Below are 24,788 nucleotides of genomic sequence, written 5' to 3' on the forward strand. Positions count from 1 at the left end.
TTTGTAATGTCAGGAAAGCATCTGCCCCTAGCATTTCATCCAAGCCCCTCAAAGAAATCGTAGACACACTGTGCTGCAATTAACAAGCATCATGTGCCTGACACATGGCTGACCAAGCACAGAAGTGCTTGATGTCAACTGACATCACACCATCCCCTCACTCAACAACCCCAAACTCTGACTCGGAGCTTGACATTGTTCTATGGCTAGTTATGCAGATGTAACTAACTGTCTTTGAAGTGTTTAGTATCTAGACAGACTTACAAAGGAGGATGCCAAAAACTATGTCAGGGGGAGAAAGGAAATGTTTTGAAAGAAGGGGATATTTAGGCTGGTCCTTAGCAGACACACAGGAGTTTGCAGGGTGGAAAATGAAGAAAGGACATACAAGGGGAGGGAACAGTGTGTGCAAAGCATGACACATCTGGGAATCTGTGAGCACAGGGAAGTGACTGAACATGGGGCACACAGGGCAGAGAAAGGTGGGAGGGGGCCAAATGGTGAAGGCCCATGTGTGGCTCTTTAATCCATGTCATCATTTCCAGGGCCACAGAAAGATCTTGAGAAGCTACCCCAAGTTGTAGGACTGATTGGGCCTGAGGTTCCAGTAGCCTCTTTTCTTGATAAATAGCTTTGAGTCTGGTCTTCATGGGGCCACATATGTCTTCTTGCTCAAGGAGCACCGATTTACAGACACAACTTTCAAACACAAAAGGCTCTGATTCGATTTTGTTTAAAAAAATAAAAGCAGACACACTCAGGATTACCTACACCATAGGAATGCACAGAAATGAGAGCAAGAGGCAATGGACTATTTGATAGAAATGTAAGAGGATGCAAATGAGTCTAGCTAGAGGGGTGCTGACTTGTCCCTGCCTCCCAGTCCTTGCATCCCGAGGGGCACAGTGATAAATATGCTTTCTGTCAGCCCCTATTATAACTCTGCTTAATGCTCCCCAGATGGAAAAACTATGTAAAGCCACAGAGGAAGAGCGACAGAATCAAACCTCTGGAGAGCTGCACCCCAGGTAGCACAGTCTCCATGTCTTTGAGGTCTCACTGGTTTCTCCAAATCCAAAGTGTTTGGTTGAGAATACTACACAGAAGCAGCCTGCCTGAGTAAACAGCACAGACCATGACGTCGGAATCTATGAGTTCAGCTCCTAGACATTCTGGTCCTTGGTAGATGCCTGATCTTAGAAAGCTGCTCCATCTGTCCATGCCTTAGTTTTCTCAGCTCTAAAATGGGGGATAATCATGAGTAGTTGTCATGGATTAGAGAATGTTTGATTAGAGCCCCCCATGCACATGTATCTTTAGTTTAATATTGTGCTCGCTTAGGTCTCTTGCCACCTTTTTCTCTGGGCTGTTGGTCTCTATGATACTGTTTATTCATATTCACAGCATGTTTAGGGACCTAATTTACTTCTTCACAAACATCTTCTATCGTGAACAATGTTGGTAGGATGGTTCTTAGATCCAGAGGGTAGGCCTCATGTTGGTTAAGGTTGAGTTAAGAAGCTTTCTTCTGACACTGTCAGTGAGAATATATTTGGAACCATATTTTCATATAAATATATAATCAAATTTAAAATATATATATACCCCAAAAACCCTGTGATCCCACCTTGAGAAGTCATGTTTAGCAGGACCTTGTAAAAGCACAAGGATGGAAGATGTTTGTAATGGTTAGGAAAAAAGTGACAATAATCTAAATGTCTGTCCACATCTGAATGAATAAATTATAGTAACTCCATACAAATAAAATCTTGTACAACCGTGAACAAAGTGCCATATGCACAGACGTGGAGAGAAGTCTGCCACATATTGGGGAGTTGCTGCACATATGTATGGTGTTAATACTCATTTGGAGTTTTAAAACCATATATAATAAAAATAGCTAACGATTTATTGAATGCTTATTCCTTGGCAGGCACTTACCTAGATATTTAATCCATATGAAAATTCATGAGATACAAGGTGGAGCCCAGAATCCTGCCTGGGATCTGAGCCCTGACCTGCACTTCCACCTGTCACCACTGGTCAAAGCTGAGGAAGGTCTCCACCTGGGAGGGGGAGGAGGAGAGGCCATTCTCCACCTGCTTATCCACTGTTGTATTGTTCGGATTGATTACAATAAGCACATAATTGAAAAATAAAAAATTTGATCAAAGCACCCAACCAAGTGGAATCTTGCCTGGGATGGGAGCCAAGAAGGAGTGGAGGGAAACACACTTGTCCCAGCTGGCCTGGCTCAATCCTGACTGCACACAGATCCTCCAATAACACTTCTCTCATCAGCAAGGAGAGGTTCTAGGAAAAGGCCCAACTTCAGCATGAGACAATCTGAGGTCAATCCCTGTTGCCCCTCCCTCCAGCTGGGGGGGCTTTGCTAAGTGTCTCAACTTCTCTGAGCCTCTGCCTCTCAGCTGCCAAGTAGCATGACCACAGGGGGCTTGCTGCGAAGGCAGGAGACAGCGTGACATGCAGCTCTCGTTAGTGAGGGGGACCTGCTGTGGCTGCCCTGTCCTCTCTCTCTGTAGCTGTGGTTCCTGGGGCCCTGGCTTCTCATGAAAGCCAGGAGTCAGGAGAAGTTTGGTTGACAGCATCTGGAAAGGTCCATTGCCCCACAGTGTCCACAATCGACTCTCAGCTCCCAACTCAATTCAGAAGAAAGTGTTACACTCGCCTTTCCAAATGAAAAGTGCAATGACTCCCCAAACCTCCCCTAATTTCAAGCTTCTCCCATTCCAAAGACTAAAGGGGTGGGTACGAGAGATTTCTGCTTCCCTCCTGCCTGGTGATCTCTGCTCAGCCCCTGGTGTTCCTAATCTGGTCCAGTGTTTGGAGGATGTGTTTCGCCTCAAGGCTCTCACTCTGGGTCCGGAAACCACCAACATAGCAAGATGCAGAGCTGCGACCTGCAAAGAACAGAGTTACACATGCAAGGGTTCTGCTGTGGGAATGCAGACTAGAGGCTGCATCAGCAAATGGGGGAAGAGAAAGATTGGGAGGTGTGTTGAGTTCTTTTGGGCCTCTACTTTCACTTTAATGTGACCTTGATATTAGTCCTTCAAATACTATGCATCAACACCTGCATGGGTTGGGTTACTGGGGATAGGGCCGGAGTTTCCACCTTCTCCACCCCACCCCTATCTGCCTACTGATCTCAGAGCGCTAGTGTTCTCCCTTCCAAGGTCCTTGAAGAGCCGGCGTGATGCGCTCTAATCTCCCAAGCAGCTTCATTTGTCACCATTGTGCCTCCTACAGATTCTTAGTTTAATGACACCCTTTCTGAAGCAGCAGTGATGGTGCCAAATGGCACTTGCGTTTCCAGGAAAGCAGCCAAACTCATTAAGTTAATAAAGGAATTTAGCTGTATAGAGATCCTCCTTCACATACGTTCCCGAAAATCCCGCACTCTCTCAGCTCTCAGCTGCCATCAAACCTCTGCCTCCACCTGCAAAGCCCTCGCCCCTCTGGAGGCGCCCACTGTGGAGGACGGAGCGTCCCTGCCTGAGCCAGATGCACATGGCAGAGGCCAGCCAGCCCTGACCTGTCTCCTGCTTCTGCCCCCTAAGTAGCTCCCCGAGCACCCCCGTCTATGAGATGACCACCGGGTCCTGGTCAGGACTGGACTGGCCGCAGGGACCCTGGCTGTTGCAGGTGGAGTGTTGGAGCCGCAGCTTAGACTAGGTTGGCAGGAAGCAGCTGTTAGATAAACCATCACCGCAGGCACACCCTTAGTCTCCCCACCTCATGTCACCCCTCTCACATCCTGCTTCCCCGCTGCAGCCAGGGTCCTCTTCCTCTCATTATGTCACCTCGGCCATTTTCCTTCCTCAGCTTCGCACTGCTCACAGGAGGCCAGTCCCCACAACCTCTGCTGGGTCATACCGTTAGGTTCCTCTCCAGCCCCCAACCACCGACCTCACCCCCCTACACTGCAGCTCCCAGAACAGACCCCGCTCGCACTCACTCCAGGCCTGACACCACTCTCCTGATGTATCAGCCCCTCCCGGTCCCCACACTTCCTCTTTTCCTGGATGACAGCATCTTCACCCTCCCAGATACTGCCAGTCTCCCGGAAGCCTTGCCAGCCCTCCCTTCTTGCCCTGAGGAGATGCTCCTTCTTGTAGCCCTCCTAGCACTGGGCATGCCTGTGGGCAGTGACACGCCATGTCGAATCACGATCGCCCGCTTCATGACCAGCCTCCACCACTGCAGCGTGAGCGCCACGTCCCGCACCAGGCCGTTTCTGCACCACCTCCGCAGGCCCAGCCCATACGGGGAGGAGCTGAGCCAAGGAAGCCCCAAGCTCCTGTCCTGCAGCGAGGGTGAGCCCCCTGCTTGGGAGCTCCTGGCCCTCCTGACACCCCACTTCCTCACACACCTTCGTGGAAAAGCCCCTCCAATATCTGGACCCCAGATCTAGTTCCATCACCCACTCTCAGTGCGCTCTCTCCTCTCCTTGCTCAACGAGAAACACATATTTATCAAAGGGAAGCTTAAAATATTTTCATTTCTCTACTTTGGCAGAAACTTGCACCTGGTTCCAACCACTACCTTCAAGAGACCCATCCATCTCCTCTCTGCCTCGGACCCTACACCCTTGATTCCCCCAGAGCTTCGGAAGTGCTTTTACCTCCGGCCATCCTGCAAAGGGGCCTAGGACCACCATGGGGTCAGTGGTGCCATCCCCCAGACCAGGTTCTGGCTCCAACATGGTCCCTAGGGTATATCATCATTGCTCCTCGGGGGAGCTGGCCCCGTGACAGACTCATTTCCTTCATAATCCTACACAGATCAATCGTGCAGCTCAGCCAGGACACTCAAGGAGGGTTTTACATTTCCTGTTGGCACCAGTTCTTGGCACATGAATTCCTGAAGTTACTACCCTCTAAATGTGTTTCAAACACTCCTCTTCCAAGTGTCAGGGCACAGAAGGTAACTAACATACCGGAAATGGTACGGCATGTGGAATATGGCCTCGTACCAGCCCCCTACCTCCCGGCCAGGATCTAAGATCCTCCATAGGCACCAAAGGGCAGGGTAGGGCTGGCTCAGCAGGGACCCAGCTGTCTGAATCACCCTAAGGGAGTCAGAAGGCACCTTCTGGGCGGTGGGTGGAGCTGGCAGGAGCACTAGGGTCAAGACAAGGGACCCTGTGAGTAGAAAAAAGAACAGAATTTAGTCCAAGAAGTCTAGGATGGCACCTTCAGTGGTGTGAGCAAGAATAGAACAAATCCAAGTGAGAAAATAAAACTGTTCTAGTAAACAAATGCTGGGATTTTATCCTGGGGATGGGCTACAGCAGGAATGGAGAGACTAAACCACTGAACAGGGGTGGTGAAGCAACCCCAAAATTGGTGGGTGTCCCTCCGGGTCTACACATAGAATCCAGGGCACTGAGTCCTCCCTTTTCTGGGGCCCAGATCACTATTCCTCACCCTTTCTAAGATCTTTCCTCACTTTGCTGATGAGCCATATTGACCTATCCAAAGGAAGCTTTAAATATTTTCACAGAAGAGGCTGCCTGGCAGGTGAGATCATGAGGGGAGGGATGTCCCCCCAGGATCTGAAACAGCCACAAAGATGCACGTTTGGCCAGAAGATGCCCTCTCCATCCAGAGCAGAGAGAAGGCGAAATGCCCTGACTTCCCCTTCCTCCCCTCACCCAATCATCTGCTGAATTTGGACAGACACCAGTGCCAAGGGTCCTGGAAACTTGACTTGCATAGAAAGGCAAGGATGAAAGGAAGAGGCAACAACCAGTCCAGGGATGAAGGAACAGACAGACCCTAGTAATTTATGTTGTCTGTCTATTCTCCTTGGTATGCCAGAGCTTTCTGGATATCCTTTCTCAGTTCCCATTATTCTAGGTGAATAGTTTGTTCCATAAGAAGGTCCTGTGTCCTTCCTATGGGCTCAATTGAGTTTTCCATTCTCTAGACACTTCTTATGCACCAAATATGGGCCAGTAGCTCAGCTGGGCATGGAAGGAAGGAGCTATGACAAGAAATGATACAATTTTGCTCTCTAAGAGTTCATGGTCTGAGGTTCATTGTCACTACAACAAGAAATAATTAAGACCAAAGCAGGAAGTGTGGCTGGGGGTGAGAAAAGACCTCCAGGAAGGCAGTGTCAGGTGTTTAGAATATCACAGCCTCAGGTTGCAAATAACCACCTCTTCCATGAGGAGACAGGATTGATCAGACATGGTTCTCTTCACCAGTTCAGGCTGCAGCTGTTCTATATGGGGAAGCTCAGGCTCAAGCTAATAATCTTCACTCTGCTGTCCTGCTCCTGTAATGCCCCAGTGGTGCACCCTCTGTCCCGGAACCAACTCTGTGCACCCCTTATCCAGCACAGTAGTGGGCCTCCCGAGTCCCCAATGAGGATCTATGGCCCCAAGCCAATAACCGTAGGAGGGCTTCGTAAGGCCGTCACCCCTCCTTGTGAGTGGTACTGCTCGGGTGTTGCTGAAAACAAGTGCCAGGAAACTTCTTCCTGTCCCTTTCCACGGGACTGTTGCTCCAGGTGTATGCTGCGTTTATCTTTCAGGGGCTATTGTCTTTGTCCTGCTGCAATTTAGTTCAGAATATATGGAGCAGGGGAGCCCGACCCCTTTACCTCTGCCACCACCTTGCCGAACTCCAAGAGGTGACATCTGAGTGGGACCATAGATGAGAAGTTCACCAAGTATGAAAAAGCCTTCAGAGGAGGAAACAGTCCAACCAGAGACACCAAATGGGTGACAGAACATGTGGACAAGGCCGGGAACGTGTTCTGAGGTCAGAGGACCTGGACTGTCACACAGTAGTAGAGAGGGATGGAGGGGTGGTCCACGGGTGAGGCATGGTTAGGAAGGTGTTGTAGAAAGGTTCCTCTCCCTGCCTTTGCGGAGGATGGGTTGGAAGGTGCAAGATCAGAGGGAGGGAGAAGAAACTGACAGGTGGAAATCATAGCAATCCAGAGAAATGATGAGAAGCAGAGGGAGTAGAGAGAAAAGGAAGAAAAGAAGTTGCAGGAAGGGGAGGTGGCCTAGGGACAGACTGGTGTGAAGGGGAGAGGGAGACGCAGGCACCTGCCACAGGGAGGTGCTTCTGCAGTCTCTGCACATTTCAAGGTGATGAGGAGCCCGGACTGAGCCATGGTCCTGAGAGTGGGTACCCCAGAGCTTGTACAAAGAGAGAGATGCTCTCCATTATGCCCACTGCCCTTTTGGAGATTCCTGGCCTTAGGGACCACTTTAACTGCAGATGCACCTCAGGCGCTGACATCAGAGATCCCCGCATCCCAGCAGAGCTCGCAGATCTGAGTCATTTCCACCAAGTCACTCCCTGAGCCACTATTGGCTCCTTTGTTTTGGTGGCTCAGAAATTACACTTCTTATACTGGTATCTGAGACAAGCAGTGGAAATTTACTCTCTCCAGAACCCGTTTGCCAAACTGTGGTCTCTGCATTAAGTTCACTCCCCTGACTTCACCTTTTGTTCCTGATTCTCACCTCCTCTCTCCCTGGGCCAGCCTGTATTATGCGAGGCTCTGAGAGAGCGAGAAGCAATAAAGAAGAACCAAGAACTGCCTCCTTTATCTATCCAGATGTGGGTAACAACTGCAAGTAAAAAATCAATGGAAAGAGGGACCCTCCTTCTCGTACTCCTCAGAGAGTATTAATTCAGGGGGGCTGAGCCTGGAGTCAGATCTACATTCTCCATGTCTTCTGCACAGTCCTGCACAAGCAGAAATCATTCATCTCTTGTTGAGCTGTTGTGTCCGGAGCAGCCACTGTGAGCACGAGCTGGACAGACCACACTCCCCGCCCCATGATGCCCCACCATAGCCTTCCCCCCGGGCTCTGCCTGGTTTCTCCAGCACCCTCTCCTGCCACTTCCCACCACACATCACTCACTGAAGTAACATGCAGGGACTGAAATTGAGAACTTACACAGATATAAGAGCTGAGACATATAATTCACTTGACTCTTTACAGAGAAAATCACATTTTGGACTGAACTCAGCAGGATCCTTGGGGGCCACAAGGGGCACAGTGATATTTTCAAGGGAGTACATAAATCAGCAAATGTATGGTAGGAACAGGTTTTGTGCTGGTTTCCTGCAACACCCAGGGAAGAGGGAAAAGGCCAAATCGCCAAAGGAAGCCTAGTTCTTGGAGAGGACCACGGACAGCTCCAGGAATGGCAGCCCTCCAGCCTTCCCTTCCTGTTTACAGAACACACTGAACTCCTGCTGTGTGCAGTCCCATTCCCTGCAGGCAGCACTGCTGTGTGCAAGACAGACATGGCCGCTGCTCTCAAAGAGTCCCAGTCCAGGGATGAGACAGGCTGGCATCAAAGAGAAGTGACATCTCCTGTGGGTTTCATCCCCACAACCACAGGCCTTCCTGGTCTGGGAGAAACTCTGTCAGCATAACCACTGGGTCTCATTGTCCCGGTCCACACCTCCTGAGAAGGTGCCCCCACCTTCAGAACCCTGTCCTGGCATCTGACCAGAATGCTTCACAGGGAGAGCCCAAAGACGCCTGAGGGGCAGGAGTCTCGTGCCATGAGTGGTGTCTGCTTCACCTCAGAGTTTTTATCATCAGAGGCTTAAGCTCCCTCATCCCATTGTGTTCCCAGGAAGGTGTCCTTTCTGGTCCCAGAAGCTTCCAGACTGCTGTTAAGGCATCCTCTCATGGCTCAAAGAAGCCTGAACTGTCTCATTTCTGTTGAACTATCACCACCTGGTGGTCTGAATTTTGTCAAGTAATGAAAATCTTAAGTAATGAAATTTAACATCTAGTAGATGTGGTGGATTTGTAGTTTTCAAGGATGCTTAGAGAGGTTGCAAGGGGATTTCATTAATTCTCCATGCTTAGACCCTGCAGGTGAAGGATCAGTCTGTTGTTACAGCTTCCTAGCAAGGAATTTCACATTTACCTCCCATAACCCACCCCTGTACTTAGAAGCCCTCACTGGACAAGTGTCCTACATCAGAGCTAATCCCAATTCCTCTAACTGCAGTTTGCGCCCCTTTGCTTTGATTAATGTAGTTGTGCTGGTTATAGAGCTCATCAGCGGGCCTCTGTATTACTCAGCTCTGAGTCTCCAGGGGGAGGGAAGCCAGGTGAGTCCACCTGTGCTGAGGACGCAGGTGTTTTCTGAGCAGCTAAGGCCTCTTGAGCGGTGACAGTCAGGACAAATGCAGGGCGCAGACCACACCACGTCCAGCTGCCTGGTAGAAGGAACTGCAGGGAAAGACCCGAGGTGGACACTCTCAGTAGTCATCCGAGAACACACCTTTCAGCACATTGCAGGCAGCCAGAGACACAGGACGATGACCTTGGCTTTGAAGTCTCCCAGGTCAGGTCTCATCTGTAAAATAAGGGTGATGCTCCCAATCTTGGCAAAGTGTTGGGAGGATGCAGTGGGCTAGTTCTGCAAAGTAGCTGGCGAGCCCTAGATCCAACTCAATGGCTGCTATCCTCTGCTCCCCTCACACTCCAGGGCTACTGTGACAATTCAACCAACATATGTCCCTTTACCATCTTGATTTGGAAGAGCTCAGGGTACAAATGGACACATAGAAGAAAATAAGATTTTAAAATTTTAAATTGCTACTTATATCAACCAAGTGAAATGAGAGTAGGGAGAGGGTCAGATGTAACCAGAAGTTAAGGCAGTACATGAATCATGTGCTTTAAGGTGCTATTTTATATGTATGTTTAAGAGATGAAACCAAGGCTAACTTAAAATCATTGTAGAGGACAATGCAATGAGGGATAATGGCCAGTTACTTCTGTTATTGCTTGAAGAGAAAGATAAGTGAGTTCCTAAGAAAGTGAGTAGAGTGTGAGAACAGACTAGGAAAAACCTCGGAGTAATAAGGAAGGCTCCAGAGAAAAGGGCAACAAATTCCAAAGGATACTAATCAAACACCCAAGAACTAGGGGCCACAGGACATTCCTGAACAAGGAAGGTAAAGAAAAAAACTCTAAGATAAGGGCTGGGACACAGAGACTTAGTTCTGGGCACAGAGACATTTAGGCAGTGAGTGAGACCACAGAGAACTAACCAATCACAAAGAGACTGGTGGAGTTTTGAATAATCAGGGAAAGAAGGTCTATATTCCCTGAGGCCTGACTCCACTTCTGCTTCCTTGCCCCTCCCTGATCATTCATGTGATCAGTCTAATTTGATGGATATGTAACTTGTTTCCATTTGGACTTCACTGTTACACTGCAGTGAACATTGTACACATATACGTTTTTGTGCACATGTGAGAAATTCTAAGGGACAGATTCCTAGAAAATGAATTTGCAGATTGAAAAGGACACACATTTAAAATTCTTGGTTCAGTAATGTGCTTTGGACACTGTAAAGTCAGGTTTTCGGGCCTAGTCTCCCAGCCAGGAACGGATCCCAGAATGCAGTGGCAGCGCTGAGTACCGGCCACTAGACCACCCTGGGTTGGTGTCTCCCGAGCTGCACCAGGAAATTCGCTGACCCTCAGGCAAGCAAGAGAAAAGAGGCAGATTTTTTTAGAGAAAGAAAAAGTTTATTGAGGAGAAAAGGGACAGATATAAAAGGGACTCCCAGGATTTCATGAATCCTGCCTATGCAATCAAACCTAAAATTAAAAACCTTTTCAGGCTGGAATTTCCTTGTTGGTGAAACATGGAGGTGCAGAAGGGGTGCACCTAGACAGGGCTCAGAAGCCCCTGCACCCCCCACCTATGCTGCATCCCTTTGCTGGTCCTAAGCCAGAAACCTGCATCCTCAACCAGTAAGGAGACTGCTCCTGAGTCCTGAGAGTCATTCCAGGAAATTATCAAACCTGAAAGGATTGGTGGGGTTGTGAGGACTTTGAAATTTGTCTGCAGGATGAAAAACAGGGTGGATAATGAGGGCACTCATTTGCAACTGCCATCTGAAGTGGGAGCAGTCCTGAGGCACAGGATGAAGCCCTTAAGCCCCTGGGGTCCTGTGCTGAGTCTGGGGATTTCATATCAGTATTGAATTGAGTTGTAGGACTGGTGTCCCAGCTGGTGTCCCAGAGACCTAGTGTCAGGAGATAAAAACCCAAACCCCCTTCAGGATAAAGTTCTCTACACATGGAGTCACGGGGTTCCCTATGGAGGCACAAATTCCTGACATCATCCCTCCTTTAAGGCAGCACTTCAGCTCCTGCTGAATCTGTCAGAACGTCCTCCAGTGTGTACTGTCCACTAAACAGAAATAATCTTTATATAAAATGTTGAAATTTTTCTATGAGCTTTTGATTAATTTGAACCTCTTGGCTTACCTAAGATGGCCCATTTGACAGGTGGGTAAAGTGAGGCTCAGGGCAATGTATCAGCCACCCAAGGAGTCAGTGTCCAAGCGAGTCTGAGCTGCAGCTCCTCAGGCCTGGCTTCCTGCAGCCAGGCATTTCCAGAAACAATTACCCAATGGGAAAGCGTCAGCAGATGTCACTCCTGCACCCGCTATCCCCAGCTCTGCTTTATCGGGGAATGTTGTTTCGCTGAATGCTGAGCTGCCCACATAGCAGACCTGGCCTGGAACACACAGTTCAGTGCCCCTCATACTTCACAGGATTTGCAATGGGGCTAAGGAAACCCTGAAAACCAGGAGTGGCTGGAACAATGTTCCCTGAACCAGCTGTAGTTTCCTTCTGAGAGCTGCATTGCACCCCACACCCACCTCCCTAGAAAGCCCACACCCAGCTCTACATGCAGGTTATATGTGGGGGGGGGCCTCTGAAAACACCTCCAGCTGTATGCTCCAGGGCTCCCTGCCCAGCACGGTGAGCACCCCAATTCCATGCACCTGGCCTGCATGTAGAGCTGGTTTGTGTGGGTGTCCATTTGGAATCTTTGCCCTTAGCAGGCCTGCCCTGATCCCTCCCATCCTCCGTCCACACCCCAGTGTGGTTTCCTCTGGGTGACGTCCTGCTCTGGCTGCCCGTATCCTGTTCTACTCAGTTGGTGTCCCAGGGCCAGGCGAGGTCTGAGGAGACCTGGAAGTGGACACTTTGAGCTCAACCCCCTGAAACTCCAACCTCCTGTCAGCATCAAAGCTCAAGGCTGGGACCCCAGAATCCAGGTCCAGGAGAGGGAAGACTCAGAGGACACAGAACAGTGAGTGTCACCCCACCCCACTCAGCCTCCCACCCCATCAAGGATTCTGAATGAGGCCCCCTCTTCCCCAGACCCCAGGTGTCCTGACCTTGTTTAGTGTGTCCCACTGCCCTGGGCTCCTCCTTACTATGGTTTTTCTTACACTCCCCTTCTCCTTCTTCCTCCCAGCACCACCTACTAGCAGGTTTCCTGGGGTGTGAAAAGCTGGGCTCTGAGTGAGTGCTGGGCAGGCACTTACCAGGAGGGGAATGATCCCCATGGAGTCTTGTGTTAGGAGAATGTGAGGCTAAGGGGTGCACTGTTCCCTGCCTGCCTAACATTCCTGCCCTACCACCACCCCCCATCCCAGAAAGTGTCCCTTGTCCAGCTGAGGCAATTGCAGACTGTGAAGACCACGCACAGCCATCTTCGCACTTGACCCAAACGGGTGAGAAACTCAGAAAGTTTGAGCTCCCACTGCTTGATATGAAACCACCCTCAAGCTAGCAGTTACTCACGTGACCTGGAGAGGACACTGTTGGCTCATGTCCTAGAAAATATAATTTCTACATCAAGTGAGTAGACAAAGTGCCCTCTGCCTGCTGTTAATCTCCTCTCCCTCCACTATCCCTGCCCCTTGGGTCCCCCCCGATCCTCCTAGACCTTCTTCTAGTCAGTGACTGGGGCCCAGTCTATCTAAATGGGGATCCAAGACCAGAGGAGGCAGCGCTTACAGGACCCTTCACCTGCCAAGTGCATTCCCAGCACCCCATGTGCCCTCACCTGCCCGCAAGGGATGCTCCGAGCCCAGAGAGGAGGAGACTGACATTCAGAAGGGTCCTGGGAGGGAGGTGGTAGGTGTCCTGTCAGCTCCCAGGGAGACTCTGGCCTGGCCTCCTGGCTCTCCCCTTCCCTGCTCCACCTCAGGGTCCCCATCTGTGACATGGGAGAGCAGGAGCCGGCGCTGTGGACTGTGTGAGGGTGAAGAGACCCCACGGTAAACACTCGGCACAGATCTCACACCAAGCAGGTGCTCAAGACACAGGAACTCAGATGCTGCTGCTGCTGCTGCTGCTGCTGCTGTTGCTCCAGCAGCCCTGGGGGTCAGAGGCTCTTCATGAGACAGGGAGACCTGAGGCTCAGAGAGGGGTCGGAACTCACACAGGGAGGTGGAGACAGACCCAGGACAGGGTGTGCATTTCCTGGATCCCAGATCAGGACATTTGTCCAGCAGTGTCTGTCTGGGGGTCGTTTTCCCGTGAGCGCCAGGAGAGGTTGAGGAGTGGCCTGCAATGGCTTTGGGGGTGTCTCCTGCGCTCTCTTGGAGACACAAGCCCTGGGAGACAGAGCCGTGGAACCAGAACCACGTTCCTGGGCAGGGATGTCTCCTGCACCCGCTGCTCCTTTGAGAGATCCCACCCCATTCCCTCCTCCCTGCGGCTTAAGATTGCTTACCTCTTACTTTTGGTCATAATCTTCCGGACAAGAGTGACAGGGTCTCTCATTTTTGCCTTTTGATTTCCATTTATCTGATGATTAGAGATACTGAGCACCTTTTCATGAACTTGGTCATTTGCATATCTACTTTTAGACAATGTCTCTTCAAATCTGTTATCGATTTTTAATTGAATTATTGATTTATATTTTTTATGCATTTTGGATATGAACTCCTTATCTGGTATATAATTTACAAACCTTTCTGCCCACCCCATGGGCTGTCTCCTCATTTTCTTGATCACTTCCTTTACTACACAGAAGTTTTCCACTTTGATATAGTCCTACTTCTTTATTTTTGGTTTTGTCACTTTTGTCATAGACAAAATACATTGGCAGGACCAAAGTCAAGGAAATGTTTCTCTCTGTTTTTTTCTAGATTGTTATGGTTTCAGATATCCCATTTGAGTTGTCAATCCATTTTGAATTGTGTTTGGTGCCATCTTCCACTTAATCAATAACCAGTGCAATGGCTAGACCACCCTTCATGGTTTTCAGTGAGATTGCAAGACACCCTTCAGCAGTAACCACCAGGAAACTTTGGAAAAATAAAGATTTATTACTCACAGTCCTTGGAAATGGCCGCCACACCTGGGGCTACATAGTGAGGCCGCAAGGAGAGGATGTGTGGATTCCGCTTTTACTATAGTTGAGGTGGTGACCTAGTATTTCATAATCCCTTTTATTGCTTAATTGAAAACATGAGAGAAGAAATTGGAAGAATGGGAAGTGAAAAAGAAAGTGACTCAAATGGCCAGTAAATGAACTCAACCAAGATCTCTAAAATAGAGGATCCTCCATGGGGAAATGTCCCCAGCTCTTTCCTTAGCTGTGAGTCTGGAATGTGGTTATTCAAAATAGTCTTTTTCAAACTAAGCCACTTTGAAGTAGACACTGAGACAATCAAAGCTGAAGTCAGGCACTTGCTCTATGTAGAGAGAAAACCCAGCTCTCAGGGATGTGAGCAGTGTAAGGTAAGGGTCCGCTTCATTCTTTTGCCCATAGACATCTATTGATAGTTTTCCAGGCACAACTAATTTAAGAAATTAAACTTTTGTCATTATTATTCTTGGCTGTCTTGTGAAAAATTGACAAATATGTGAAATTAAAAACCAACAAACACATATTGCTGAACAATGAGTAGGTCAAAAAAGATATGACATGAGGGAAAAAAGTCATAAAATGAATGAAAGAGGAAACCATAGTGGACCACGTAGGGAAGGGTTTATTTCTGGGCTCTCAGTTCTGTTTCATTTGTCTTTGTTTCTAATTTAATTTTAGATACCTACTCTTTTGATTTCTCCACACTTTACACCTTAGTAAAGTCATTTTCTGGCTCCTTGAGGTATAAAGCTAGGTTACATATACCATTCTTTTATCTTCGTGTGGGAATATATTAGTATAAACAGATCTCCCAGTCATCCTTACTTTTGCTGTATTCGATGTGTTTTGACGTGTTGTTAATTTTTTTTTTGTTAATTTTCTTTGGTTTTGTTATTTTTTTTCATGTCATATCTTCTGTGACCTATTCATTGCTCAGGAGTATGTATTTTTTTTATTTCCATATATTTGTCAATTTCTCAGTCTCTTTCCTGTTATTGATTTCAACTTTCAAGCCATGAAAATATATTTCATATGAATTCAATTTTAAGCTTCTTAAAACTTGTTTTACGACCAAATATATGATCTATTGTGGAGAATTTTCTGTGTGCACTTAAGAATAAATGTTGTACTGTTGTTGGATATAATATCCTTTATATGTCTGTTAGGTCCATTTGGTATAAAGCATAATTCAGGTCCAATATTTCCATGCTGTTTTCTGTCTGCATGACCTATATTAATTGTTAAAGGTGGGGCTATTAAAGTTCTCTACTACCATTGTGTTTCTGTCTATTTCTGTCTCAAGATCTGTTAATATTTGCTGAATGTATTTAGACGTTATGTCTGAATTAACTGCTTTATCACTATATAATAACTTCCTGTGTCCCCTGTTAATTTTTGACTTAATATCTATTTTGATTGCATAATGTAGTTAGTTATGCTCTCTTTGGTTTTCATTTGTGAAACATCTTATAAAAAGAGTCTGAGCCCAGACAGATTCACAGATTTCCACCAAATATTTGAATATTTCACACCCATTCTCAAAAACTTCAAAAAAAGGAGAGGGAACATACCTAATATGAGCCACAAGGCCCTCAATCTAAACATAAGTGTCATACTCTGCCCCAACTTTGGTTCCTACATTGAAGTTCATACTATTTCTCTTCTATCACAGATGCTCTTAGTGTCAAAAACCCCAAAGGTCCCTTGTCAGTGGCTCTGGCATTGCAGACTGGTGTGGTTAACAATAAGACCCAGATATAGAAGCGAAACACTGAGAACATTAACCCTACAAGGTTGATATGATGAGTAGGCAAGATTCCTGGTGCTCAGCCACCCTGACTGTCTCCTTGCCTGCAGGAGAATAAGAATCTGTTTACTGTGGTCGGGGAGAGTCTTTGTCTTCCCTCAGTGTCATCCCAGAACTCCCAAATCAGCCACCGTTTACCCCAAGGAGAGGGCCCTCATTGTAATGACTGCGCCCTCTGCATCCCTCCTGCAGGCTGGTGCGCTGTGGCCTCACCTCCAGCAGCTGCCAGGACCTGGCCTCCGCGCTCAGCACCAGCCCCTGCCTGACAGAGCTGGAGCTGCAGCAGAGCGACCTGGGCAACCTCGGGGTGAGGCTGCTCTGTGAGGGGCTCAGGCAGCCTGTCTGCTGGCTCAGGCTCCTGGGGTAAGACCTGGAGCCTCTGGGCAGAGCACAGGGGAGGACAGGGACGGGGTGGTGAGGGGAACAGTCGCTGTGGCCTTGGACAGGGAAGGGAAGGGACAGATATGTGTGGGCCAGCCTGGGCTCCTCACCAGTCCCTCAGTTTCCTGAGGCAAGAGTCTTGGACATGCCTTTCTGCCCCGCCCTCCCTCCTTCCATTCTTCGGAGTTCCCATGTGCAAGCATGGGCAGACACTGAGGACACAGAGTGAGCAGATGTGGCCCCGCCCCTGACCTTCCCCCCAGTGGGAACAGGACAGGTGTTGCCCAGGTGTGAGCACACAGTGTGTGTTTCTAAGCTCCATGGAGGCTGTGAAGGGAAATGTGGCGAATCAGGAGAGTGCAACACGGGTGAGATGGAATCAGTTTGAGGGGCTGGTATCAAACTGAGACCTGCTGCCCTGCCAGTCAAGGGGAGCAGCTTAGGGAAGGGAGCAGTGTGGGGGACACCATCCCCACCCCATCACTCAGGCTCTCCCTCATCCTCCACATCCTGAAACAAGTGCCCGGGCTGAGTGTGTCTGCACACGTCCCTGCGGATCCTGGCCGGGCACATCACATGCAGAGCTGCCAGGGGCTCTCCAGGTGCTCAAATTAGGCTGTGAGGGAATGGCTGTTGTGTGGTGGTCTGGTGGGAAGCGCTGCCCTGGCTCCTCAGGAACACTGGGCACTGCAGTGCTGCTGACAGCAGGTTCCCAGGACGGCCTCCCCCACTGGGGCCTCTCATCCAAGACCTCTTCCCCGTCCTGGGGTTGACCTGTATCCAAAGACTGACAGGTATTGGGGTAGAAACACTTCTTCCTCCCATATTGGCACAGCTCTGAAAGGTCATCCTGCCTGCAGATCCCCCTGGACAGTCGACTGAGGTCTCCACTGAGACACCTCATAGCCTACCTCTCCCTAGGCTCAATCCTGCTTCCTCCCTTACCCTGCCTTGGTGCTGACCCAAGAACACCTCATAATCCTCCCCACTCCACTCTCCATTCAGAGCCCAGTTCCCGGGACCCTGACCTGAGGCAGGTCCTGTGGGAGGTGGCACATTCCAGGATGCTGGGCCTGAGGGCCCTGATGATGTCCCAGCAGAACCAGTTTCCTCTGTGCTTGCAGGCTGGACCAGGCCGGGCTGAGTGAGGAGGTGACAGGGATGCTGAGGGTCCTGCAGAAGGAGAAGCCACAGCTGCACATCTTTGTCAGGAGGTAAGGGGTGGGGGCGCCACACTCACTCCTGCCAACTTAGGGCTCAGGCTGAGTTCTTGAGGCTGTTGCAGAATCCGGACATGAGGAGAGATTTGGGGTGGGGGAGACAGAACCAGGAAGAAACTGCAGAAGCCAGAGCAGGGCTGTTTATGTGTTTGTTTACCTGTGTGTTCAGGGTAATAAACTCTCTCACTCCTCTCTCAAACACTTCTAGTGAGTAAGGAGCTGAGAAAGGTGAACGATTTGGGCAGACTTTGAATATGGACAGCAATGACCGCTAGGGGGAAACAGAGACAAGGAAAGCCTTGGGTTCCTCCAGAGCAGAGGGAGGAAGGTGGGAAGTCAGGGGGGAGGAGGAGGGAGGAGCTCAATGGACTGTGTGGATGAGTCTGGGCTCTTTGGTGGTGGGAGAGCTACAGTGACCTCACAGGAGGGGGACCCCTATAATGTCAAACTACTAACAGGGATGTAAAACAATGGGACGTCATTAAATTAAAATAACAATAATAATTAAAAATAACAGTAATATTTTTTAAGTATAAAAAGAAATTAAAAAAAAACTTTAAGAATAGATCACCCACCGCCAATCCCCAAACATGTGCTTGTACACACACACACACACACACACACACACACACACAGAGAGCAAGGGCAAGAAGTCCATCTTCCTCCTCAGGCAAACTATACATTCTTAGTTTCATCATTTCACAAAAGACAAAGTGCATTTGTCCCTAGGCATTTAACTGAGGGCCTAAAAAAGGACAAAAATGTTTCTAGAAGTTGCCACTGATCACGGAGAAACAGTCCCTGAGGCCCACAGAGCGTGAGGCGCACCGTGAGCAGCAAGGGCCAGACACCAGGAGCCCAGTCCAGCAGGGAGACAGGGCAAGCCCCCCAGGCTATCTAGTCACATCCGGGGTCTGTGAGTCCTTGATGGGCCTCTCTGACCCTGTGCCAAGGAGCTGAGAGAGCTCTGAGAGCCAGGAGTGTTTGCTGGGCCAAGAAGGGGGATCCAGGCAGAGACAGTGGCTCTGCTGAGCTCCTGTGAGCAGAGGGTGGCCAGGTGCCTGGAGCAGGGCTAGTGTCCCACCCTGGGAGCATCTTAGAAATGTAAATTCTGGGACCTCAGTGCAGATCTGTTGGATCTGAATCTTGTGGCCAAGGAATCTGTTTTAACCAGCCCTCCAGGTGATTTTTAGCAAGTTTGACAATCACCTCCAGAGGTGGGTGAGTAGGAAAGTGAGGGGAGCAAGAGCACAGTAAGGTCTTTGGTTCATATTAAAAGCTTTCATTTTTACCCCAAAGCAATGGAGAGATATTTCAGGGCTCCAGCAGTGATGTGATGGGCCAGGTTCATATTTAGGATCAGCTACTGTGTAGACAGAGGACTGAGGGACAAGAGCAAGTAACTCTGAAGTGGTTCCAACATAGAGGCCAGGCTCTGGGCCTAGGGTGGAGGCCGAGCAGGTGAGAGAAGAGGACAGAAAGAAGAGTGTGTGAGGGGGGAGTCAGATGGCCCTGAGTTTTGGTGAGGATAGGTGGGCTAATGGGGGGAGATTTCATAGAGATGTGGAGTACAGGAGACAGGAGGGGTTCAAGAATTCAAATGTGGATGAGTGACTTGAAGTGGGGTGTGATGGAGACAGTCCAGCTTCCTCCCAGACCCCAGAGAAAGGGAATGACTCTGTGTCCAGGAAGCCAAGTGTGACGACCCCTGAGGAGAACCCCAGAGGAGGAGAGATGAGTAACAACACACCCACCCTCGAGCAGCAGGGACCAGAATCAGGTAGCTTGAAGGGGCCTGGCTGGGTGGTGAGGGCAGCAGTGGAATCCATGCCCCTTCTCTGGTGTGGGGTGGGACAGGACACTCTCCTACAAGAGCCCTGCCCTTTGCAAGCTCTTCCACTGCTCCCACCAGGTGGGTTTCTGCTTTCATCTCCCCCAGCTTTGGTAGAAGCTCCTCTCCTAAACATCTGTCATGTCTCAGACTCTGAACCAGGACCCAACTCCCAAGGCCCACTTGGGGCTTTTGAGGTCTTGGAATCACTTCACGGTGCCTGATAATTCGTTTTTTGAGTCACATTCACCTCATAAGCTGCCAGCCTGGAGCATGCTGAGAAGAGCGGCCCTTAAGGACCAGAGAGCAGAGGGATAGTGGGCAGTGCTGGGTCAGAGGGCAGTGGGGTAGGGCCTCCTCAGCATGCGCTTCAGGAGCAGGAGTGGAGTCTGCAGCATACTCTCTACCATGGTCCAGCAAACCAGATTTGAGTGGGGCCCCTCCATGGTCCAGCTTAGGGGCTTCAGGAGATCAGCCAGGAGATCCTAGCAGTGACCACTGCCTTTCCTATTCCAGAGGGGAGCCTCCATCAAGTAGCACGCGTGGAACCCACCTGTCTGTCTTCCCCTGCCCATCTGGGGGATCCACACATGGAGCCTCTGATGACCAAAGATGAGTTCTGGGGCCCCACAGGACATGTTGTTATCGAGGTGATAGACCATGAAAGGAGCCTGTACTGGTGAGTGAGGGAGTGAAGGTGCTCTGCCTGGCTCTGTCTGGCTCTGTGACCCCCAGCACCCCACACTGGGTCCCCACACTGTCCCAGGGAATCCTCTCCACTAACAAGCCACCAGACAAGCAATGGGCTGATATACAGGCTGATTACTTTTATTATGCAAAAAGACGTTTGTTATAAAAATATCCAAACAAAACCAGGATATAGAACTGACTCTGACATTTACCCATAACCCAGCTTCTACAACTGATTTGTTAAATTTGTTTCAACTGTTGACTTGCCCCACTTTTTAAAATACTGTATTTTAAATCTAAGATAGCAAGTGGTTTTTATTCTTAAATGTTTTGTGATGCAATACAAATAAAGACTTTTTATCCCAAACCGCAATGCCATTGCCACACCCAACAAAGTTTACAATAAGTCTTTCATGTAACATGATAGCCAATATATATTCAAATACATAGTTTTCTATAGTTTGTCCTGCAGATGGTTTGTTCAACAGGTTCAGAAGGATGCACATTCCATATTTTAGTTATATGCTCCTGTTTTATTAATATCCACGATGTGTAGCTACCACACTAGTAACAGGGAACACTGATGTGAAAATGCAGTCCTGTCCCCTGAGGGTTTCCAGTCATAAGGAATAAATGTCTACAGTCATGATCATGGTCTCTCATATAACACACTGCCCTTGACAGATGTCAAGTCAGTGGCACCAATTTTTCTCAGCTGGGAGCTAATGTCATTCCCAGCTAACCTTACAATAATTGACACCATTTACCACTTGTAGAAGTTCAATAAATTTTTTTCAGCCTCAAGTGTTTGTCAATGCTATTGGCATGTTGATTGTTATTCTTGGCAAATGATCCCCTTAAAGACAAGAACACTTTTCCATTTTATCATCATCATCATTGAAGAAACAGCTAACCACTCCAGGCATAGACTAAGATGTTCCATTGATGCCTCTATTACTCATTACTCACAACTCTGAATAGATGTTGAGAGATGTCATTGTTCTCCCTGTTTACAGATGAGAAAACTGAAGATAGAGAGGTTTGATGACTTGCTCAGGGATTCACAGTGTTAGTGCAGGTGAGTCCGGGCTCACGCTCATACACATCTGATTCCAGCCTCCAGGCACTCTGCTGAATCTGTTGTGCCCTGCAAGGGATCTGGAATCCAGCAGGGGCTCATGAATTTATATAGAGTGATTCAGGGTCTACCTCTCCTCATTCTTCACAGAGTTCACTTCCCCATGGCTGGCTCCTACTACTGTCTCCTACCAAAACAGATCTCCAATTTGTGGTGAGAAGGGCAGTGGCCATCGAGATTGAATTCTGTTCCTGGGACCCATTCCTGGACACGATTGTCCTCCAGGACAATTGGATGGTGGCAGGCCCTCTGCTTGACATCAAGGCCAAGCCAGGAGCTGTGGGAGCTATGTACCTGCCTCACTTTGTGTCCCTCCAAGGTAAGCAAAGAGAGGATGGAGGGAAGTGATGGAGGTAATAAAGTGCCTTCAAGGGGCTTCTGATGTGGATGTCCTGGGGAAGGATCTGGTGGCTTCCTTAGAGAGACTGAGAGAGGGTCATGGAAGTGGAGACAGCTTTTTCTTATTCCACTCTTCTCCAACTTATCTTTTTTGAAGCATTTTTTACTCCCAACACCATAATTACTGGAAAGTTTTCCTAATAGAATTACTCTCCACAATAAAAATAACACCTAGCATCACCTTTACATAAGCTGTGTCAATCAGGCTACCACAGGAAACAAATGATACACTCAATTGAGATTTTTGAAGAGACTTTTCAAAGACAAGAGTATTTGCAAAGTAAGGCTACTGAGCTAACAAGGAATGTTAGGGTTCCTAGGGATGAGCAACCAGTGGAAGGCTGGAAAAAAAGCATGTCACCAGAATGCATGCGAGATCTGGAGCTATGAAAGAGGGGCTTCCCAGTAGAAGTACTCACAAAGGGTAGCACAGTTATCCCAACCTCGCTCACCAACAAAGACTTCCCACAGATGAAATTCCAAGAAGTATATGATCAGAGTTAAATATTTCTTGGTCAGTAAACAAGTATCCACATGTGGGAACCAGTGGAAACTGTAGGGACTAGAATCAGTTCCATAAAGATTTTAGACATTGAAATTCCTAAAAACATGACATAATAAACATTTCAAATGCTTAAAGAAATTTTTTTTAAAATATAAGCAAGAAGCAATATACCACAGAGAATTGATAAATGAAGTTTTGAAACAAACTAAATTGACAGAAAATCTTATAAGCTGTAAAGTAGAAAATGAAATATTGTGAAGGATATCATAGAAATACTTATCATTGAATGGGAATTCCAGAATGATATAAAGAAAAATAGAGGAGATGTAATATTCAAGGAAATTTCCAGAATTGCCAAAAGATGTGACTAATTAGAATGAGAAAATAGAAAAACAAAAGTAAGAGAGAGAGATGACTTATAAACCCATTTCATGGAAACTAAAGAACACCAAATCTAAGGAAGTCTTCACAGCAACCAGACAGTATCCAGCAGGTACTTCAATTGTACTGACAGCTGATTTTTAAATAGCAACAATGGAAGGCAGAAGACAATGAAATATCATCACTGTGTTAAGAAAATAACTGTCATCAAATATAAAAGACAGAATTTACTTTTTAAGAAGACATTTTAAAATGTCTATTTCAGGCAAAATAGACATTATAAAACAAGACATCTTTCACAAATGAATCCTGAAAGAAAATTGTAAAGAATATTTTGAGGCAAAAAGAGAAGACCCCACAGGGATGGTAAGAGCTGCAAGGCAGAGTTATTAGCAAAGATACTGTGAAATGTATGGGTAAACATATAAAACAGTGACTGGATAAAGCAACAGTAACAGTGTTTGACAAGTAAGGATTTAAAAGAAAGAGAGAAATTGAAATGCCAAGGAGAGCAAATGGCACCTCTGTGGAATCATGTCCTCACCTGGTCAGAGTTCTTGCAATCAAATAAATTCTGGTTGATTAGGGCAGAAAAGAGCATATAGGGTGATTATTGGCTAGCTTGAAGACTTAACAAAAGATTAGGAAACAAGCTTTTAATGACAGTCTGGAGGACTTGATGGTAAGAAAAAATGCTGAGAAACCGAGAACATGGACAAGGTCACACCAAGAAAAATACAGACAATCCTCTACAGCAGGAACAGAACTGTAGGACCATCCTTCCATGAGGGTGACCAACTCCTGACCCACTGCTGCTGCCAAAGCCACCTCAGTCTTCTCATTTGTGCTTCACCTCCTCAAGGTCATGGTTAGGAGCATCCACTTAGCCCAGGTGTCACGCACCAGTGTCACAGCTGCCAGGGAGGTCAGATTCCCAGTGGGAGATGCAACCTCCTTCCTGCCAGGAACCACATAATGATGAAGGACAGAGGAGGGGTTTGTTCCCCAAAACATGAGTTTGAAATGTGGGTTTAAATGATTATCAAACACTTGGCAAATGTAACAGCCCTGGGTCATTATATTTCTCCAATGTCCTCATATCCTCCTTGTTCCACCTGTCTGGAATCAAACCCACCAGCATCACTCAAAATCCTCAAAAGTACAAAATGCACCACAGCATCTGTCAACAGGGGACAAAGCTCTTTCTCAGCTCCAAGACAAGTGTTTGGTCCTAGGTGTGAGTGTCCCTCCAGGGTTTGCTTGTGGTGCTCTATCTAAGAGTTTCAGACAAGCTGCCTCTCCTGATGGGTCACATAGCTGCCTCATCCTGGGACAACTGCCTCTGCCAAATCTGCAAAGTGAGGGCACCGCATCTTCACCTCTCAAATCCTTTCCTCAACAGGCAACCATGTGGACATCTCCCTGTGCCACGTGGCCCACTTCAAAGAGGAGAGGATGCTGCTGGAGAAGCCAGCCAGGGTGGAGGTGTGTTACACAGTCCTAGAGAACCCAAGCTTCTCCCCCATGGGAGTCCTACTAAGAATATTCTGAGTTACCAGGAATTTCATTCCCATCACCTTCACTGTGTTGCTCTACCATCACCTCCATCCTGAGGATATCAACTTCCACCTCTACCTGATTCCAAATGACTGCTCCATTCAGAAGGTGATACTCAGACCAGAAAGGCCAGGTCATGTGCAGACACCAGTGCACCCAGAGAGCCCCCACAACGGGTCCACTGGAAATAAGAATGGGTCTCTACTAAGTAGGAACCTCCAAATGGATGACTCATCCTGCTCAGCCACACACTGCTGTTCTGTCTCCCTAAGGTTTCCCACATGGGTTTGTTGCTCCATCCCTGATCTGGACAACTCTTTCAGAGGTCAAAAGATGGGAGGGCTCCCTGCCCAGACTACCACTTTCCCCCACCCTCACCCTTCTCTACAGTGACCTGATTCCCACCGTGAACACAGCAGAGGGGGAGTGTGGGCTCCTGTGTGGCAGGGCATGGGGTGTGGGGAGGCAGGGGTGGTATAGACCCTTCCACCCACACAAACACACAGGAGCCCCTCCTCACTTTACTCAGGTCATGTTCAGAACAAAGTGCTGAATCTCTGAATCAGACACCTCTCCTCCCTTGACCACTATTCTGTTTGCCTAAGGCCATAGATGATGACAAAAAGCAGTTCCAGTTTGTGCAAATACACAAGCTGCCCCC

At 48.2% G+C, this 24,788-nt stretch overlaps 1 pseudogene across 1 annotated transcript in view; it reads left to right on the forward strand.

The window, feature by feature from the left end:
• The first annotated feature begins 4,156 nt into the window (after window positions 1-4,156).
• Window positions 4,157-24,788, forward strand: part of LOC311173801 (NACHT, LRR and PYD domains-containing protein 1-like) — a 63,574-nt pseudogene continuing 42,942 nt past the window's right edge. The window contains exons 1-6 of the transcript in view: window positions 4,157-4,337; window positions 13,049-13,118; window positions 16,218-16,388; window positions 17,531-17,620; window positions 19,315-19,406; window positions 19,974-20,136. The product of the transcript in view is annotated as an NACHT, LRR and PYD domains-containing protein 1-like (transcript). The remainder of the gene's footprint in view (window positions 4,338-13,048; window positions 13,119-16,217; window positions 16,389-17,530; window positions 17,621-19,314; window positions 19,407-19,973; window positions 20,137-24,788) is intronic.

Source organism: Talpa europaea, assembly GCF_964194135.1.
Source record: "Talpa europaea genome assembly, chromosome: 7".
Taxonomy (NCBI): Eukaryota; Metazoa; Chordata; class Mammalia; order Eulipotyphla; family Talpidae; genus Talpa; species Talpa europaea.